Source organism: Aplidium turbinatum, chromosome 6 (genome assembly GCF_918807975.1).
Source record: "Aplidium turbinatum chromosome 6, kaAplTurb1.1, whole genome shotgun sequence".
NCBI lineage: Eukaryota > Metazoa > Chordata > Ascidiacea > Aplousobranchia > Polyclinidae > Aplidium > Aplidium turbinatum.
The window spans coordinates 4381016-4387014 of record NC_137477.1 but is presented as its reverse complement, the minus strand read 5'-3'; positions in this window follow the sequence as shown (position 1 = coordinate 4387014).

Below are 5999 nucleotides of genomic sequence, written 5' to 3'. Positions count from 1 at the left end.
CCAATCATCTATCTGCCTTGCCGTACTGGTTAGCGATTTAGGTTCAGAACAGTTTTTTTATTTGTAAACATCAACAGCAAAAAATACCACATGCTAAACATAACTTAGCAGAAGCTCGGAAAATAGGTAGAAGCGACAAAACGCGAGCTTTAGGTCGTGTCTTCTTTGAGACCACGATACGTTAACAATTTTCAAGTTTTTAATGGTTGCAACTCCTTGTTTTTGGTCATACCAACCCAAAGACGCTGTAAAAAGTGAAATTAAATTGCACTTCTGCTAGGCATCATAGTTAAGTTGACACAACCACACTGGCGTGACTTGGTTTGGTTTTGAATCATTATTCTCGGACTAACAAAGCCTCTGATTGGTTATTACAGGCAGTTTCGCATACTTGTAGATTGTAGAACCTTTAAACCACTGACGCAGACCCGGTCACCGAGATTGACACAGTGAAGTATAGTTTGAGGTGTTGCCTGTGAGCTATTTCATCCACTGGGTGCCGCTGATTGGGGTGCAGTCCTGAAATGCGTTGCTCGGTAGCCACTTTAACAAGTCGAAATTCTGCCACTGAAATTGACTACAATGCAACCGCCAACCAGTCAGAACGTGTTATAAGAGGCTACCGTCCAATTGTGACCCTTCTAGCACTCATCCAGAGAGTTAATGCTTGTTTTGAACTTTATTTGGTAATTACAGAAGAAAAAGAGCAATAGCAGTGGTGAGAATCGAACACGCGTCAATGAAATGACTACTTTCTAGCCCTAAGCCAACCAGCTGACAAAAAATCCATCACTTAATTTGCTTTCTATGATCTTCTTTTCGCCATTTTTTACGTCACTTAAACCGTAGCTTATGATTGGTTGGCGGTTGCATTCTAGTCAATTTCAGTGGCAGAATTTCGACTTGTTAAAGTGGCTACCGTGTCGCTCAAGCGCACACCCGGAGAGTTGAACCAGCGCCGCTTGATCTTGAGTCGGGCACTCAACCACTGAGCTAACGAGTTCGAGCAGGGGTGTCCAAAGTTCGGCCGGAGAGACGTTTTTTATGGCCCGCGCCTGTTGTTGCACAATATGTGCCATTTTTAGCCCGCAGACACACAGAAATCAAATCAAATTGCATATTTAAACAAATTAATCGAGACAACATTTTCTCACAGACAAAAGAAAATGCGACGAAGAAAGTTCAAGTCATAATTGCGAAACTAACTATAGTTTCCCGAAGAATATAGGCGATAGGACTACAAGCTACTAGTACTATTTGAGTGATATGCGAGCATTCATTCATTTCCTTGCAATCAACAACCGCTTTCGGGATTTTGCCGAAATTGAAAAGAACTAAGTTAATAATTGCTATTCGGTCTGGCCGTCTGGGTGAACCCTGATGAGTAGGGCAACCAAAAGTCAATAAAGTCAAAATTTTTCTGCCTTGTTTAAAGTTTATAAAACGTCCAGAAACTAAATTTCAGGTTGACACGAAGAGAGGTTTCAAAGTTATTAAGTAAAAAAAAAGTCAAATTTTTTGGTTAGGTCAAAATTTTCTTTTAACGTAGTTTTTCTTCTCTCTATTGATATTTTATTAAAGCTACACAGATACTGATTTTTTGTTGCAATTTATGTTGCTATTCTGACGTAATAATCCATTTGTTGCAATTTCTGTGGTAATAATCTTGTTTCGCCCTGCCAAATTGGAAAATGGGACGAGATGATATTTCACCACATTTATATAGCCTGCTGAGGAACTTCCTAGCAACTTCTGTATCAGTAGTGAGAAGTTTCTCCATTTTAGAAAAAATTTGGCGAGAGACAGGAATTTCAAAGGCTATAATGTGAAACATTACTTGATGTTGAAGTATAATACTGCAGAACCCTCTCAGTAATTTCGGAATATTTAAAGACAGTCCATATTTATTTTTTGCAGTTTTTCGAGTGATTTTCATTAGGCCTACAGCCCTACATGTTCGTTAGCTGTGGTGTCCTTGAGTCTTCCACATTTTTATTTTATTTTATTAGAAAAAGAAGATATCCTTACCTTACGGTTTGATTGCTAACATGCTTTGTATTTCGCATTTGGGTTGCGAACGCAGAAAGTTATTGGTCAAATTTAGGTCAAAATTTGTAAATTATAAAGTCAAAATTTTAAGTTTTTAGGTCAAAAATTTGGTTGCCCTACTGATGAGGCTCCAGCTCACATGCAGCTAATTTAGCTTCACTGCGAAGTCGACAGCAACATATTTCCCTTGTGTTTTTTTTCAGCAGTTAGAAAATATATCAGAAATACAAACGTTTGCAAAGAAAACATTGAGCTTGTTCGGCTCAACATGTGTATGCTTGTCCACCACTCACCTCGAACCAAATTTGACCTGGATATTGAAATCAAGACGTCAGTTTCACAGTTATAGTTTTATATATTGTTGCTCTTTTAGCGACAAGGCTCATTTTTCATTTTGTATCAGATTTAGAATCTCATCAAATTATCACCCGACTGATCCGCACTGATTTATGCAAAAAAGAACGCAATCGGTAGCCCATCGTTTTTAAAGTCTTTTAAATGAGACTACCTGGAATAGATCTCTGATCTACCAGCACTAGAAGGCGAGAAACCTCGACCACTAAGCTGGTAAGCCAAAAACTTCAAACAATACGTTTCTGAAATACTGTTGGGTAGGCTAGTTTTCCACAAAAAAGAAGTTACATTTTGTTGCGGATCGAGATTGTGTGTGCCAAAATTGATTGAAAAACACTTGCAACTAATTGAAAAATGACTCTGCTAATGGCAATGTTTATCGATTGGAATCCAAAGCCGCAACTAATTTGACCACGTGCATGTCATGCCATAGTCCGCAAATCTTGAGATGTTCGTTTCATTTTCAATGTTTCGACTGAAGAATTCATTTCAGAGCAAGTTTGAAAGTCCGAACCTCTGCACATTTCTTAAATGAGGTTTTTTACTCTTGGAAAGCTACAGTTTGATTTCAAGTTTGGTCATAATTTCTTGTTTAATCTAGCCACGTCATTGTCAGAGTTCAATGGAAAAGATAGGCTACCTGGTGACGTCACCAAAAGTTCTTATGTGTGTGTTTGCGTGGGGAGTGGACGGAGGTGTAAAAGTGGATAAAAGCATCTTACTCATCTTAAACTTCATATCAATCAATACTTTTTTCAAAACATATTCAGTGCAGTTTCAGTCGATTTTTTTTTTATGTTTAGAGGGTACAAGCCCTTGTTAGTCAAGGCCGTGTGGATTGATCATAACAATAATAGAAAATTCCCTAGTTCGTAACTGGAGCCATGGTAGACTCAGACAGAGTATCTAACGTAATGTTCAAGAGTTTTTTGTTCAATAGGCGATATGCAAATGTTTTTCTTTAGTGATGAAAAACTTTCAACAGAAAAGTTGTTTTTAACAAGATAACTAACTGATTTCACTCAAGAAAGGAGGTTTAGGCTAATAACAGTTTAATTTTTTATGCAAATATTGAACTTTATAAACGGTGTATGATTGGGATATTTATTATAATGCAGCGCTGTAAACAATTATTTTGACTTGAACAAACCAGTTACGCTAAAGCAGGGGTTCCCAACCTGGGGGACATGGCCCCCTAGTGGGCAATGAGCCTTTTTCAAAGGGGCCATGGAAAATTTTGAAAAATAACAATTTTTTTAATTTATCATCTCTAAGTCCACTCCAACACTATATAACAAAAGAAATAAGTTAAAATTTAATAAAAATACTAGTAAATTTTGCCCAAAGCTTCATGAAATGGTCTTTAATTCCCGGTTGTTTCAAAAGTAATAATATAAGATTTCTATGTAAAGTTGTAAACAGTTGCGGCTGCAGTGAGACTAATAAACATCACTGAATTTTACCATTCAAATGACGTTTCTTAATTTTGTCAATAGGTTGAAAAAAATAGGAGAGGCATTGATTTTCAAAATTTTCAAAGGGGGCCACGGTGTAAAAAAGGTTGAGAACCCCTGCACTAAAGCTTCTTTCAGCCTCTCCATAGAAATGGAAAGACTCGAAATTCGAATCAATATAAAATAAGATCTTTCAGGGTCAGGTCTTTCAAGGTTGGTAAATTCAAAACCGTGCAAGTGCAATGCGTTCGCTATGAAGGAGAAGTGAAGCTTCTGTTCAAGGTGACTCCTGGAAGGATTGTTACGTAACTTTGTAACTTGTTGCTTTGAAACAAACGTCAATAATTTGTTATTACGCAACAATCCAACGTTTGGTGATGTAGAATCAATGAAACTGCTCCACCGAAAACTGACCACAGATTTAAAAAAACGATCAATATTTAATGACTACCATCACGTCCATCAGCCTAATGAAGTAAAGTTTTTTCCCAATAAATTCATTGAAGCTTGCCTGTACAGGTCCATTTGCAAAGTGAATAGGTAGAAGTAATGTCTTCTGTTAAATGCAAAAACAAAGTTAAAATTAGCTTTTTGACAATATAGGCTACGGGTGGTATAAGTGGATAAAATTTATCGAATTTGAGTTCCACTAGCTTTCTCGTCCACCTATTGAAATGGCAACCGTAGGCCGTGTTTAATTTCACATCTCACTACTGTCCCGGTGGCCTGGAAGAAGAAACTTTCTTTTGGCAGTTTCACTGATCACCCTATAGAATTGGGTTCAATGACCAAAGAAGTACGATGTTTTGCACTAAAAAAAGCTTCGTTGGATCAAGTCCAGGCGAATTCCCTTTAATATTTTGAAATTGAGTTTGTATAAAACTTTGATTGGAATTTCTGTATTTTCGTTTAAATATCCAGGTTTAATTGTAACAGCGACAAACATGTCAGCCAACAGTCATTTCAGTTTCACTGCGGAAGATAATTTTCCTGATTTCTCCGAACATAATAACCACATGAGCCACCGACTGACCAAGGAAATCTATGCTAAGCTTCAAGATGTGGAAACTCCCAATGGATTCACCATTGATAAAGCTATCCAAACTGGAGTTGATAACCCAGGTGAATATTCTAATTATCAAACATGTTTTGTTTTTTAAAAGTATTTTTAGAGTAATAATGGTTTTCCAAGTTATAAGTTTAGCCTATTTTGTAGGAAAAAATCCTGCTTTTTAAATATCTATACAAGAGTTTGTTCGTTCTTTTAAAAGGTAAAGATGGTCCCATACTTGATACAAGTGTCGGGGATGAGAAAATAAGATTCTCATTGTACTAAGCCTTTGGCACTAACGAGAACAGGGTGGCCAGTTTTTTTTATCTAGGCGCCTTTCCTTCAGCAACTATGCCCAGTGCTCACCTAATTTATTACACCCTACGTGGAGGTGAGCGGTGTTTTCAACAACCAGCTGAAGCCGGGACCGAACCAAGTTTGCATAATTGGAAAGCCAACGCCTTATCCGTTGTGCCTTTATGTCGTTCCAAAAGTTTGTTTGGAAGTACTGTATGCCTAGAAGAACTTTAGACAAATTTAATTTCGCTGTACAACATCCGTGAGAAGAATCGAGGCTTGTGATTGGTTGAGCAGTGCTACGCCTCTGCTACGTTTGCAAATCAAAAGTGTTTGTAGAAACTAAATCTTTCTGGTTGGTTTTTACAAAACAAGAATTACCAACAGTGCTAATATTTTACATGAAAACATTTCAAAGGCTTTATACCGTAAAGGGAAAAAAGCGCAAAATTTATGTTGGAACCAAATTAGATTTCCAAAAAGGCTTTCTAAGTAATGAGTTGTCAAACATAATTGTCAGGTGAATTTTCGAGATTTAAAGCTTTCACTTATTATCAACGCAAATAGACTTTTTGCCAGACAGGGGTGTCCAAAGAATAATTTTGGACACGGGCCTGGAAGGATTTTGAAGCTCAAAACCTTTCCAGAAAGCCCAGAAAAAAAAACAAAGAAAACTTTGCAACTTTTGCCATGATGCATTTTTAGCGGTATCTTTTGGAAGCTGAAAATATTATTGGTACCGGGACAAAATTACCCTCTCAACGGTGATGTTGCTTGTAACCAGTAGTGTTGAT